Here is a 16100-nt window from a genome sequence, read left to right on the forward strand (position 1 = left end):
ATAATTGTTACTTTCGACGACGGGTTGGGAAACGGATCCCAAGCTTCGGCTGGATTGACTTTTTGTTTCAAAAGTTACAACGGCGAAACTTTTGCCAACCTCGGTTCTTCGGTAACTCTGGAAATTAGGAACGATTCGGTTCTTCATCGTCGACGTAATATTCCGTCGAAATAACGGCCTGTGTCAGAGCCTCGATATCGGCGAGTTTCAACAAGACAATTAAGAGGAAATGGAGAAGCCACGGTACCAATAGGTACGTATACCCTGTTCTCCTATGAGCCTAATTCGATTTATCTGTCGATTGGCGTGTTATCATCGAACACAGACGCTCACGGCCTAAGATAGACGCGAGATAGGAAGTATTTGGAGTAATCGGCCGAGAAACGAGAACAGAAATTGCGTGTTGGAGATGCGTTCTAGGACGCGATAAACTCGCAGCAGGGAAAGCTATCGATGGTTTTTCTCTTGTTTGGAACGACGACGATAGTATGCCCGGTCGATTCCCGGGAAATTAAAGTCTCTCCTGTATAAAGCCGGCGGCGAATAGACGAACAACAGAGACGACAGGAAGAATTCGTAGGTTTCGATACCGTCAATATCCCAGAATTCCTGGCACGTACGTAATCTTGACGCGCTTGCATCCTGTACGACAACTTCGATTCGGAATAATACCACGGAGAAAAATGACGTCGGCCGTACCGCGATCGATTCCCCCTTTTCTCTCTCTTCCATTATTCCTCTTCGAGAATTTCCCTCCGCCTTTTTCCTTCTCGATGAAAATGGGAAAATTCTCTAGTTGGCTCCGTGGTTTAATGGGGAACCTTCTCTCGAAAATTCATCGAGAAAGAGAGAGAGGCACGGTTTCGTCGGCAAGATAAAATATTTAATTTTGTCCGAAACGGGTGAAGCGGAAGCTCGAGGACGACACGTTTGAGAGCATTATCGCCCGAGCCTGGACGAGTCTCGCCCCTTGTTCATCGTTAGATACCCTTGTTGATACGCGGCTGCCCTGTCGAAAAAGGGAGATTCTCCCGCCGCGCTGTGTATGTATATGTATCTCCGATGCAAATTAGTATGCGACGAGAGAGCATACTGTTTTTCATGCATCCCTCTCCCATCCCTCTTCAACCCCTCTCTTGGCCGTCCAGTCCATTCCATTCATTTTCTTCTTTTTGGATTGGCCTCGTGAGAACGTTGAATTATCGATCCGTAGCTAGTCCAGAGGCATCGTCGCTGACAACTGCCGCGAGCACTGACAAGAGATTAAAGTATTCCGCAAGGCAACGCGGAGAAACGACTTTCGCGTGAGAAGTTTCTTCGAAACGCCGTGTCGCCATGATAAGGTTTCATGATTTTAGGCATTGCATGTTCCTTGATGCCGTCGAGCCCCGTTTCTTCGGAAGCGCATTTTTTCACGAGAGAGTTTCAGCGGTAATTACATGGCTGGATGCACGACACGGCCTTGAACTTCGAACCGCCGCGCCGTGCACCGATATGGCGGCAGGAGGCACACACGATGTGTCGCGCATATACGCGCCATCCGGTTCGCGACCGACAACGAGTAACGATTCCTCGCCCTGCCATCCCTTATCATCTACTTATCGTTCCTGTCTTTCCTGTCGGCTCGTTCGTTTTATTATTACGCATCGGGCAAACAGATTACAGTTGCGTGGTCGTGGGCTACGCGGAATATTTCGGTCCCGACTGACATTGCACGCGACCGGGTCTATCCGCCGCGATATCGTCTATCGTTTGACGTAAGTTACGATTATAAAAACATGATAATCGTGGCTCCAATTCTTTTCGTAGAACGAAGCTTCGTCGTAATTATCGCGGAACTGATTTTTTTTTTTTTTAATGGACATGAGAAGCACCGCAAAGATTGTGCGATTCGAATCTACGCAACGAGGGTATCGCGGGTCTTGGGAAAATTCACGCGGTTCTCACTATAAATCGCTAATTGGCCAACGCATTTCCATGGACGTGTGTTCGAATCGAGCTCACGGTTCATTAGTTGCCTCGTTTCTGCTCGATATGTTCGAGTTTTAGAGGAGGTAGCGACTATGAATTTTCCCGTTGCCGATAGATACGGTACGCAGTAGCGACAATTTACGAGAAGGGAAACGCTGAAAATTATGAAATTGCTCGCGTTCTCGTGAATCAACGAGTTAATTCATATCGACGAGGCTCTCTCCTTTTTCGCACGGCTCGATAGCACAGATGATAGATGCGGCTCGTGTATCGCGTAAGAGCAGAAGCGGTCCGTTGTTCCCGCCTCCGCTTCACAGAACAAAACGAACCGAAGCGTAAATAAAACGCCGATAGATTCGCGGCGCGTTACGATCCACGGACAAAAGTATCTCCAAGTTCATCGAACTAGGCGCGCGCACGATAGGCGAACAATGGCCATCGAGCGTTCGGATGCGTTTCGTCCCGTTGGGAAACAAGCAACACCGGCTCCACGCATCGCTACTTTCACACGCGGTTTCCACAAGTCCTATCCTATCCTTTCCGCCGTTCCACTCGATTGAGCGACGTGGACTACCGAATTAAGGTGGATTTATGCTTACTATACGGCGCGGATCGCCACGCAACGGCAACGTTACGTACCGTACGGTGACGGATAGCGTGAACGGTCTCGTTTAAAACCCATGTTTCAATATTCTGTCGTGCTGGTGCGTTAGCGCTATGTCCACGCTTATACGAACAGCCCTATCTTATTTTTGGCAAAAATGTTTATTGGAACAGAACCGTGCCGTAACCGTGCCGTGTCGGAGAGGATAATGTAAATCCACCTTTATGTGGCTTTCAATCGCAACGCGTTACGTCGGCCTACGATTAACGGATCGAGCGTCAAGCGGGTGAAGGTAAGAGGATTACCGCGAGACAGGATCATCCGTCGGAAGCGGAGCACCTAATTACCTCTTGTACCGTTCAAGGTTCCGAGATAATTTTTTTCCTTTAGAGTGAACAGGATGCGAACAGGTTTTTCGATACAAATATCTTCAGAACCGGATGTTCTTTTCCTCGGAAAATTGTATTATCAATTTTTGTTTGTTTTAGCGATGGCAAAATGATTAGGAATGCGAAAAAGTCGAACGACCATTACGAATACGTCTGATCGGAGGCTGATACTCAGTGGCCATAAACGATGCCGTGTATGGCCTATCGCGGCACTTCCGGTCTTCGGTGTGACGGACACGGACGCGTCCAAGTGAATATATGCGAGGAATACAGACAGACTCGCGTGTCGGAGGTATATAGCGGTGGTTTTGAAAAATGTATACGTGCCACCTCGCAGCTGCGCCCTCATAATTATGCGCTGAGCATATTCGGCGAGTGACGACGGTGGTCCAACATGGCGGTACGCGTCGTGTGCTTACTCCTTTTCCTTTTTCGACGGTTATTGACAGGTGATTCAACGGATGGAACATCGGACGATTGTTCTTTCTTCGTAAGCGTGTCCCGTAAGCGATACTCAGCGACACGTGGCAAGAAAAGGGTTGCGATAAAAAAAGAGAAAAAGACAGAAACGAAAATAGACACGTAACAAATACGGAAACAGAGAATAGGGATATGCGTAATATCGCTATCGTCTTCTATGGAAACAGTCATCGCGAGTCTAAACGATCTTGGTCGAATCACAAGGACTTCTCTGAAAACCAAGCTGAAGCATGTTCGCTTTTGCTACAGATTTAGCCGAGTCTACCCCTCTTCGTGGCTGCGAACTCGAGCGGAATCGTCGAGTCGGACACGCTACCTCTACCACGGGAAACAAAGAGTTTCCGCGGAATTTTTTTTTCGGCTCGTTAATCGCCAGCGATTCCACGCTCATCGTGGCAAGTCCGCTCGAAACGTTGCCGTTATTCGACCGTTCACGGTTGCTCCTTTTTGCTACGGATTTAGAACCTCGGGAAAGGGAATAGCAAAACGCGAGCATAGAAGAGAGGCGTGGCCGGCCCTAAGCATTACCATCGCGACGCGTCACAGGAAACCGCACGGTTCTTCGTCTGCCTTTCGAAGGGATCCTGTGAAACGCAACCTAAGGCGCGACTTCTTTGGAAGAAAACAATCGCACGTTATGCGCGCTCGGCATTAAAACGACTCGCCCTTTTTGGAAAGACGGGAGACTGATTCGTCTTGAAAATACGTGCGGCAGCCTCGTATCGGTCACACGATAATTGCAAATTAGACGTAAGTACATAGGCGGGTGGGCCTCGTTCTAGTTATCACGTTTCGTTCGAAAGAATTGCGAATCTCTTTTAAAACGAGGCGGTCTAACTTTTAACGAGTCTGAAATTACGCAGTTTATATTTACCGATGAAAAAAGAACAAGTTTCGTTCTAGCTGGAACCAAAGCTCTAATAAACTTCAATGACGTAGGAACACGCGCAGTCGGAGTATAAATCTCGATCTTGGCACTGGCGCACGGTGCAATAAAACAAAGATCGCGCGTTCGTATACGATTCGCGTATTTGTATTCCAGCACGAGCACGTATCGATACCCTTGCCGCTTATAACTGGTCGCGCACGGTCGCGAGCGAGCAGAGACGAGCGAGCTGGCGAGCGAACTCGTCGGCGCGTGAACACGCGCGTACACCGCGTGTATCTCGTCGACATAGATACGCAGAAGCAACGAGCACAGAAACAAGACGCTCGTGTATATAAATAGCTAGTTAGGGTCGATGGACAGGCTAAAGGGGCGGACGCGAATCGTGAGAGTGTGGATTCATTTACCTGCACTAGCGATCAGCGGATCGGCCACGCTCGTCAATGAAAAACGACTCGTTCGCCAAATTCTTGGCCGGTTTGCGCTTCCTGGTGCGAACAAAATTGCAAATGATGATACGAATCAAATGTACGTTATAAAGTATCGTTTTAAACGAGCATGAACGAGTCGTAAAACGAACGCGGATGATTCGAAGTTAAGACGGGTGATGGAAAGTAACAGGGCGTGGAAGCAGAATGGAACGAGGGGTGATAGTTTGATATTGTTTCGGATTCGATAGACGAGCGAGGTGACGAGTCGGATATCTCGAACCTTGTTCCTTGTCCGACCATAGTCGGGACTTTAGTCATCGGGGAAATGTCAATAATCGGTACAGTGATGCAATTAGATTCGAAGGAGACATTGACTCGATTTTAAAAAACAAAAATACACGAAATCGTTGATCGCGTTACAGTCGGTGTGTTTATCGACGTGGAGTGGAAACTTTCTCCATTCGGATTGCGTGGCATTTTACCTGACGCGTTCTGTGAATCATTCTTCCGAGAGACGGATGAGCAAAGGCATAGTGGCATCGATCTAAAAGTCGATATGAAAGAATTGTACGCGCTAGAAAGATTCTAGAATTTTGCGACGTTTTCGTCGCCCGTGTCCTATTTCTTCTTTCTGTTTCGTTCAATCCACATGACAGTTGGGAGGAAACGAAGCGGCGAATGAAACGAACGTCAAACGCTGGGCTGGCAACCGTTTCGTTCGGTCGAAGTCGAATCGATCGACTGATCTCGTCATCCGACCGTGCCCAGCATTCCCGTTAGACGCTTACGTACAGTCTATGAATGTCGGTTGAAACTGAGAAATCAAAATCGTCGAAGAAATCGTAGGTGTAAATCCATGGAAGAACCAATGGTACGCGATCGAGGTCTTCGAACTTATGTTTTCTCGATTGTTTCGTCGCGTGAAAAGCCGACGGAGAATGGCGAACAACGATGACGACATCGAGGACAAGCTTGTGTGTCGTGAAGAGGTTTTCAGTTGACCAACGTGTATACGTATAACGTACGTCGATGAGTCGCGTATTGTGTTCAGGTGAAATGCGAGCAAACAGTTGGATGCCGCACTAGCGAAAGTTTGCCGTGACAGAAAGCTCCGATAAGACTACGAGGAAGCGCCGTTTATCGAAAATCAGACGACAGACTGCGCGAGAGTCACGAGTAGGCCACGGACATCGTGGAAAACTGCCACCCCTTTGCCGAGATAATGGCACGGCAATCGAACCTCCGACGTTTGTCGAGGTAAATAAAAATATTCTCTAACTTTACGTAAAATACGTAAGTAAGCATTGCTAGAAGCATGACACCGATGACGAGTTTTATATACCAAAGAAGAAATTATCGCTTCTTGTTACAATGACGAAAGCGTGACAACGTCCGTATTACTTCACACGGAATTAACGCCACTTTATGCGGCTTCTAGCGGCCCCGAAGTGGGCATAAAGAGACGGTAAAAATACGACGATTATTTTCGGAACGAGTCATGGAAGCCGGTTGCACCAATCACGAACCTCTGGCTCCGACCAAGTTGGTGGACTACGCGTACGTTGCTAACCATAACACTATTAATTTTCAACGGTTTCTTCCCGCCACGCTAGTTAGGCGCGTTCCTCAATCAAGACCATTTCGATGCATTTCGCTCCAATTATTTCGGTCTATCTTTTAATTGCACTTCGCTCGATACTTTATCGGCTCTTTCGACACCGTTGAAAATTCCGCTGCACATCTCCACCAAAACCCTCGATCGCCCACGACCGAGACGAAACCTCTAATTAAAACGCTTCTATCAGGCATGATCACTCGTATCGTTTACCTTGGATGATCCCGATTGATTCGCGCGCGATCGATGCTAGCAATCTCATTGGTTAAACCGGAGACACTAGTGACCACTCTGTTATCAAAGTTACCCCCGCGAAACGTTTCGCGTAATCGGTGACACGTTCCGACGCGAGATCGCGGTAGCCAATCGACGTCTATCACTGGCAATCGGTCGACTGATAACTCGATGACGTTTCGTTGAATGGCGCGAAGCGGAAGATCGAACAGCGACGTCGAGAGGAAAAAAACGCGAGACGGAACGCGACGGAAGACGAAAGACGGAGGGTGTGGGCCTCGTTTCTTTCGCCTCTTCGATGTAAGCAGCCTTGCAGCGAACCAGCGACTGTCTCTTCTCTATGAGAAGCTACCGTGTCTCTCACACACGCACTTCGCTCTCTATCCCTCTCCATCTGGTTGCTCCTTCCTCTCTGTTCCTCTCTTCCTCTCTCTCTCTTTCTCAGGCCGCTGCTCCCTCGCACCAGTTAACTCTACCGTTCCCTTGCACTGGTGCGCAACGGACCCTTCGTCCTCGTCGCACTCACCGTTTCTCCACTCTTCTTACTCTCCCGATTCGTTCCTTCTTCGCCGGCTACGCTTTCGTTGCTCTCTCGTTCACGCACTTCGTGCCTCTCTCTCTTTCTTTCTTCATTACCGATCCTCGCCGCCGCGATCGTTCTCCTTCCTTCGTACATGCGACGAGCGTGCGAGCATACGGGAATCTCCGCGCGTTCACCTTTTTACCTTACGGCCGCTTGATTATTTGCTCATCCATGAAACGAAGAAAGTGTGCGTGAACGCCGCTCGGGCCTTGAATATCGCGGGGGTAGCTGCATGGCATGGTCGGGGCGATACGCGACGACACCTTCCGACAGGTGTTGCCGCGCGACAACCTCGCCGATGCACGTCGAGCACGTGGAGCAGCCTGCTTCAAACATGCCTCGATACTTTCGATGAGTAATAACGAACCGTTGTAGCGCTGTATTATTTGAGATCGAGAAATCGTAGGAAGCTGACTCGGGTCGTTGAAATATACTCGTATTACGAATTTAATCGTCATTTCCACTGATTTTCGATGATATCATTTGGATAATGGAAATTGAGAAGCGAGATAAAATCAAAGAGTCGTGGCGCCAGGAAGTGTCGTTTCGAACGGCTAGTAAACTCATCGGCTTTTTCGTCGCGGCAACCTTCTCCCGTTCCGTTGCAAGTAGATTAATATCGATCAGGCTGCGGATCATAAGTATGGGATTCGTAAATATTTGATGTTTGCCCAAACTGGAGAGCCCACACGAAATTGAAATTCACGGATGAATTTCATTCACAAGCAGCAGGATTATCCCTGATGGAATCGCCATCCTGCCGGCCATAGCTTGTAAAGTAACGTATTTTTTAACGCGTTCTTTTTCAAAGTTCCAACTCAAAAACACGCAAACTGCGATAGCTAGATGTAAATAGGGGAAGGGTCCAGGTTCGGTTGGTTGGTTCGAATGACACGGCCATTGTCATGCGAAACTCGAAGGGGGCTCCTTTACGAGCGGCTAGCTAACGTCAAGCAGTCATGTCTGCTCTTCGGTTCGCTGGATATTAAATTCACCTAGGAATTCCACGACTTCTCTTTACGAACAAAGCTTCAGGGCGAGAAAAGACAGACGTGAGGCTTGGATCGTTCGTACTTTTTACGGTCCCTTAAATTTCGAGATCTCAATATACCCGCATCGTCTAGTTCACATACCAGATAATCTTCGGCGCGAACAAATCGATTCGAACGATGGAATACCCTTTCTAATACGGCAAAGGAGCACAAAACGAGCTAGATAACGATAGTTAGAAATCGTTGGTGAGTGCGAGCTATTGAAAACGAAGCTAAGTAATTCGAGGAAAATATTACACGCGAAAACAAAATTTACAAAATTTGTGAAATAAAAATGGTATATCGCGTGTCTGCGAAAGCACACTTTGTAAGTGGACCGCGCGCGGTAACGAAAAAAGTGACCCAAAATACAGGCAAACTATCACGTGAGAGGAGACAACTGTGGAAAAAACGTGACACGTTATTTTTTCCATCGAAAAATATTTTTGCATACTTCCCACGCAGATAGAGCTTTTAAGATCAAATGAACATTCGAGAAAGAGCTTTCACTGAATTGAACGAAAAAATAGACGGAGCTAGACTTGTGCAATTTGTACACGGTGAAACGAGTCGGGTATCTTTGCTGCTTTGAAAATTAGAGCAATGGAGAAGACAATAGAAAAGTGGCATATAAAACGGGAAGAAAAAAGAAGTGTTTGCACGGAGTCAATTGGTCGAGGATGGGACCACACTCGTGCGTCTACCAATGACGAAGAAACAAAGGGCAAGGAAAGAAACGCAGCATGATACCGCGTGCATCGCTTTTCTTCTTCTGCTGCCATTTCTCCCCTGCTGTTGCGTATCGCATGGAAACTCGGCTGTGTTTGAACCGCGTGTCGACACAGCTGCGAAACTTACGACAACGTGCAGGTCTTGCCTCGCTGTCCGAACGATCAGCAATGGAAATGTCTGTCGTCTGTCGGCAAACAGCCTCGTTAACGCTCCATTTTCTCCCGTGGGAGCGGGTGATTAATATTTATGCATTCCCTTCTACACTAGCTCGCACCAGTTTCCGATCGCAAAAACCTCTGGCAAGTAACGGAGACGATCAAAGGACTAGTAATCAACAATATCGTTAGTCGATGAAGGTGTAAAGCATTTCGATATTCTTCATTGGTTGATGAAAACTGCAAGATACAATTTTTTAAGAAAGGCTACAAATATTTCACGATTTGATTTTTAGAATAATATACAGTAATCCATGCAAATATTTCGACATTTCGTAAAAACTTTTACGAAACATTTTGAAATTTCATTATCGTCATAACGAGATCCGAAATGTTTTGTGTGTCACATGCAGTACACATATAAAAGTCTTCTATGGCTGATATCCAAATATCTTTACGAGCAGTTATACATATATATTGGATATTCGCATCAGTCCACGGCAGTTACCAGTAAAAAACAGGAAACTGAATATCTCCGAAGTTTGTGATTGGAATCTTGACTTATCCCGGTCATAAACGCGAGGTATCGTAAATACCGGACTAAAACTGCATAGAAATGATAGATGTGAGAAAAAAAATAGCGTTGAAGTCACGTCCATATCATAAACTCTATCCACGTCGCGGTGCTTAACGCAGCCACGACGGTGTGCTCTCCTAAACGAGAGAAGACGAATCAATTGAAATTCATTAAAGTTCAACCTCAAACCGTGATCTCGCGTGTCCGTGGACGAATAGGACGCAACCAGAGTGCCCGTTTATCGCTATAGCAATCGGCTATTAGCCGGCCGAGAATTCTTAATTCCGAACAATGGGCGTATCAGCGTCGGTTTTTCTTTCGTGGATCGCACAATAGTGACGCTGCTCAATGGTTGAGTCACCGTGTATAAACTACCTCCCACGATAAACGCGTGCAACGGTGACAACAACGCCACGAACAGAAGAAAAGAGAAACGAGAAGACGAAACGGAGGCAACGTTTCACGCGGCCAGTACTTTACGCCAATTTGCGGCCTAGACATTCTGAAAAGGATGTTCCTGATAATATGGAAAACGTTGAACTCCGTGGATAAGGTCAAGCGAGTTCGTCGTTCCTCGTGTGGCTGCTTACAATGGCTAATAGGCTGCACGTAGGCACACGGGCCTGTGTATACGAACAGCGAAGAAGAAAAGCACCGTGCAAACGTCTGTCTGGCTGCTTTGCACCGCTCGCACCAAGGAAAATTTTACTAACGATAGTACAGTAATTGCCTGGTAACTGAATCACGCTGGATGGCCAAAACGAATCACGGTTCTCTAATGCTCGTTTAAACTGCTTCGATAGGCAAACTTTCGAAAATGCCGGCTCTCGTTGCCGATTTTATGCCGAACAAATTCAATCGTACGTTTTTTCGTAATTTCTTGACACAGAGAGTAGTTGCCGGTAGCTATTCGTCATAATTATTTGAGAAGCTTCGCAGCACGTAACAAAGAGAATCTAGCAACGAGGAAAAATCGGATAAACGCGATCACGAAGGTGTGAGATAAAGGAGACCAATCAAAGAAGTAGGAAGTAAGCAACTCTTCGGTGGAGAAGACTGCGAGATGGTAAATAAATCGAACGTCTGAATAGTCGTAGAACCCTCCTCGTTTTCGTTTTTCCGTCTTTTCACAGAAGAATTGGAGCCAAAGTTCTAAAGGTATAAAAGTAGTGTCAGTGTCGAGGTGCCGATTCGAGAAAATACAAGGGCGAAGTATTTTGTGTATCGATAAAAGAAAATATCGCGCCATTCGATATAAGAAAAAAGTAGAAGAAAGGAACGAATTTTCTTGACGAAACTTAGTTACTCTAGTAGTAAAGAACTCATCGAATAGACAGGAAATTAGGGAAAAAGAAAGAAGAAAAAAAAAGAAGATAATCGTCACAGCGATAGCAGGATCGGTCGGTAGCTACATTACAGTCGATTAGTATATCAGTAGGTAGATCGTGAAGATTAAGAGTACGTTGATTAACGAGATCGGTAATTAATTGCTCTTCTATCTCATGGATTCTACCGGAAAAGAGAAACGCGGCGCGAATCCTTGTACTTCTATCGGAAAGCAGCGTTAATTACCGTGGTAAAATTACTGATATCATCTTGGTAATCCGGTTAAGACACCGTCGACTACTGCGCAGCAAATTATTTCCACCGGAAGCTCGTGCGTTTCGCGGTTGTCGTTCGTGTGTTTCTGATCATCTTTATTCTAGTAACCACACTAAGCTATGACTCTTACGACTTGTTAACAAATGTACTCGTTTAATCTCCTATTCCTTATACTCGCGCGACACCCATGTTTGAAATATATAAAAGATTAGCATTTACTTCGATAAACGCTGATAAACGGTAAAATAAATTCGCTTCGCAATGTATCACGCTAGTTACTGTAGTTGTAAACGTTGCAATATAACCAGTATTATAAATGGAACGATTACAGCTAGCAAAAGATCGTAATTAACAGCGAAGATTTATCGTATTAAAACAGTAGAAAAAATGAGAGAATTTAAGACGGACAACAACCTTATCTGTCTCGACAGCAAAGGTAAAGGACTAGCGGATAAGATAAGGACGTATCGCGAAGGATAAACAGTGGCCCATGACAATGGTAGCCGTGCACCCCGAAGCTTCCGGTTTCGCCCATGAAAATAAAGCATCCCGTGCGCTCCTGCGCGACGTTAAGATAACGGCACATTCGTGAACGAGCTCTTATCGTCTGGCTGAAATCAGGAACGAAACAGAGGGAAGAAAAAGTCGATGCGACGCGGCGCGGTGGCTCGAACCGAAGGAAAATCGACCAGACCACCTTGTATTCGAGCGTTCATCATTCTCGATGATCGCAACGTCGATTAATTAAGGATAGAATCGCGTGACCGGAAGTGAATGAGAACCACTTCAAGCGATCTATGTACGTAGGCGTAGTCCCGTGTTTCCAGTTTGTACGACGACTCCTCCGTAATGCTGTCGTCGATAAGAAAAATCTCCCGGAATATCAACTACCTAGTAGTACTACGATAACACGGAATATGTCGTTTCTATCCGAGGGTGACGAAATCGATCGAGAAATCGGGTTTCATTTGAAATCGGACGCAAGACAACGAAATGGAGTTTTGAGGTTAAGCCCAAGCGTAAGTACGAGAATTCTGCAGACTCGAAATTTAATATTTGACGTCAGTCGAAGGATAGATAGTTAAGGTTACCCGATGCAGAAGCAAGTTTGGTTTGATCTGAGCGGAAAGCGCGGTGGTAGGAAGCGCGAAACAAGGGAAACACGTAGTTTCGATTACGTCTGCTGTAAGTTTCGCAGAGCATGCGCCATTAACTTCGACAATCAGCCGAAAACATATAAGAGGAAGGATCGATGGACTATCGCGCAAGAAAAATTTGCTGAACGCGCAACGTTCTACGAAATATTTTTTATGGTTAGTCGACAAACCGACAACAGGAGGAAGACATCAGGCCACGATGAAAATTGCGCTCGATAAAACACGCTTTCTATTATTTTTGTCTTTCTTTAAACAACTGTCAAAAGAATTTTTATTGCGACACAATGCGCCACTCGAAGAGAAATTTATCTGCCTTGTGTACCGGTTGAATGCTCGCAGACGGTGCATTTCGGTTCATTTATAGGCACAGAATAGGACTTACAGCGTGACAAGCGAGACCCCACTACCCCTATTTAATTCCATATTACCCTTCCTGAAAGGAAAAAAAAATGAAAAAAAAGAGGATCTGAGATCCGGTTCGAGGTCGATTCCCTCGACTTACGCGTTCAAGGTTGGAGCGTGTGACATGACCATTAAAACACAATAGATCATTTCGAGCCGGCCGAGCTGCTATATAATTAATTTAATAGAAACGCACGCGAGAATCCACGATTGTCTTCCTTCGTATGCTCGCGCAGCGGCTTCCCCGAAATTCGAAACCAGCATATAACGTTTCCCTCTCCAATTTATCGATACCTCAATTTTCAATACATATGTATGTATGCAGCTATCTAATAAAATGTCTATCGCTGCCAGCGCCTCCGCTCGTTTCAGTTTGCTCGTGTAATTGCGCATAATTATGCGACATTACGCGTTCCCGATCGGTGAAACGGATCGAATTCTTCCTCCGTTCGCTGTTATATGATCGACTCATATCAAAGCGCAACGATGTACGTAGTATCCTTATTGCAGCGCAACACGTAACGCGTACGTAATATAGGGCTCATCATAGGGATTTCTCCATAATAATCTTCGCGCGGGAAATTTGAACGAATCACAGAACGTACGTATATACCGGGCGACGATGACGGTATGCGGCAATTGGGAGCGCGAGAGCAATCTGCAGGTCAACTTGCTAGGAAATTCATTTAATAGGGAGGAACGAAACAAGGTGCCGCTACGATTGGTCGAGGACGATTCCATTGGTGTTTCTTTGTCCGTGGTGCGCGCGGGCAGTCGGCCCTAGATGGGTTTAAATAGAGAGAACCGAGCAATTTTTTATTCACCGACATCCAACGAAGCTGCCGCATTGCGCCTTCTTTTTCTTTCGTCCACGAATCTGAGACGAATCAGCAACACTAGCGTGGTGAACCGTTGATGCATCAGAATTTGCTTGGACATGAATTGCATAACGGAGAGATAGTAAACCGGACAACCGAACCGAAATATCGTTGGTACATCGTGACCTTGCTGCTGTTAAGATTAATCTCCCGTAATGGGTTATCGTGTACCGATTATATAATTTCGTCGCCAGTCACATCGATAGGTGTTACGCTTCTTTTTTTTTTATTCCCTGTGTTCTCGCATCGGTAGGAAGGCGAGGAATGTCAGTTGCATCGGTATACGCCTCTTCTTGCCAGGGTTGTCGAGCACAGATGCGCGCAAAAAGGAGAAGGTGACGAGAAAAAACGACGCGGCGCGCGAGAGAGCGTCGCGAATTCGCAAACACGTTTTCAAGAAGAGCCGCCGCGGCGAGCCTGCCGAGAGCGATCGATAAATTTAATTATGTGCGCCGACTGTTCTTTCACTAACTGCTGGAATTCTCTACGAACAATTCTCAGACTAGTTACTATGTTTCGAGGAGGAATGATAGCAGTGGTCGCATCATTAACGTCACGAATAATGATAAGATAACTAAAGGTGGCTGAAGTAAACACACCTGGAAAGATCTGGCTCGCGATCACCGACCCGTTTATAGTTACGTCATATCCAAACTTCTGTCTGCGAGCTCATAATTTTATACAGTGGAGTACGGTTCAAAAGGGAGAGAATAAAACCGAATGTAATTAACTGCAATGGAAGTTACAGTTGTGATATGTTACTCCCCTTTTTGAACGAGTGCACGATCTGTCGCGACACGTTCGATTCAATCACGTTTTAACCATTCATTTTTCATAAATACTTACACGTGCCACGTTGCCCACGTTTGATTTATTCTACGATAAGAGTAAATTAGTAGTTCATATTCGTAACACTGCCTGCATAATATGGTTTCGTTCATCTTTTGATTGTTTTTAAGTTCTTTCAGTAGAAGCGTGATTTGTGTTGCTTCACAATAACAGTGGTAACAGATGTTTTAAAATTATATAATATCTATGTAATAGATTCATATAATAATCTTTTTTCTTACATTTGGCTTTTATATATATCTGAAATCTAGTAAGACCAGTATATGTACATACGTTATAACACATTACTCACTGGTACAATACTATTATAATATATTATTTTAATATTTGTATTAGATCATTATTCTTTTATCGTTGAGTTAAACTTTACCACCTTGTTTTGTAATTTTCTATTATGGAAAGTAAACGAGTTGAGGGGACGATATTCGTCTGTCCCTTGCCTTTGGCAATCCATTATCATAAGAAGAATACAATTATTTACCTTCTTTAGAAAGCAGAAAACAAAATACACGAGCAAACATCGTAGGTAGAAATGAAATTCCTTGTATCGAAAAAAATTATTCCAATGTTCAGTCTCCGATTTCATTTACACCTAACATATCTGCATATAGTTAAACCGTTAAGCGTTCGAGTGAAAGTTTGTCGGTAGTATCGAAAAGTCAGAATTTAAAATAAATTGAGGACGGTCCCAAATGTATCGAATAGATTACGATGAACATTTTCGTCCCGATAGATTTGTGATACGCGACCTACGCAGAAAACATCTAGCAGAATGTCAGGAAGAAGGAAGCCCTTCCTGTCGCGTAACGATTATCTAAGGCGTCCTATGTGTCATCCAACGAACCAACAGCAGCATTTTATGTAACACGATTCGTGTAATCGCGATCCTCTTTCGCCGGCGTAACTAACACACAGGGAGGCCTCAAAGATGGCCTCTTCTGTCGTTCGCTTATTAAATTTTATTATGCGTTATTTAAAAGCTAGAACCACATTTTTCCACGTTTCTTTCGATCGTTGGTTTGAGAATAGAACAAAGAACAGTTATTTGTACTTACGATAACGACGAATCTCGTAATATTGCAGTGATCTGCTTCGAAAGCCCTCCTGTATCCACGACAAATCCACCACCTGATCCCAAACTTTCGAGATTGGAATACACGTTTCACTAACTGAATCAATTTCACACTTGATTATTTTAATAAAAAATAAACAAACGCTGGGTGTATGATCCAAGAATAACGAAGACACTGTGTCAAAGGAGAGTTCATAAACAATACGCGAAACACCCGGGTTAGCAGAAATTCGATCGGTCGTGATCAGTTGTCGTAAACACTGGCTGCCATGCTCCCTCGGCACCTGTCAATATCAGTGTACATTACTGCCATCTTGCAGCGCCTACATTCATTGTGAATACTAGCGCTATCTACCAGCATTCATATATAATATTTGGTTCAAAACTGTAGTATCTACCGCTGTTTTCGTTTACAAGCGTAATTTCGAGACTCAAGACGATAACAAAGAATG

General features: G+C 45.2%; 1 protein-coding gene across 3 annotated transcripts in view; it reads right to left on the reverse strand.

Moving 5' to 3' along the window:
- The window catches only part of LOC132910174 (focal adhesion kinase 1), a 38081-nt gene extending 22138 nt beyond the window's left edge, over window positions 1-15943 (reverse strand). For 2 of the 3 annotated variants that reach the window (XM_060965699.1, XM_060965696.1), the window contains exon 1: window positions 15632-15943. The gene's annotated coding sequence lies outside the window, so the exon portion shown is untranslated. Of the gene's footprint in view, window positions 1-6589; window positions 6934-15631 lie in introns of those variants that run through there. The other variant, XM_060965695.1, reaches the window with a different exon arrangement.
- Between the last annotated feature and the right edge of the window lie 157 nt (window positions 15944-16100).

Source organism: Bombus pascuorum, chromosome 8 (genome assembly GCF_905332965.1).
Source record: "Bombus pascuorum chromosome 8, iyBomPasc1.1, whole genome shotgun sequence".
Classification (NCBI taxonomy): Eukaryota; Metazoa; Arthropoda; class Insecta; order Hymenoptera; family Apidae; genus Bombus; species Bombus pascuorum.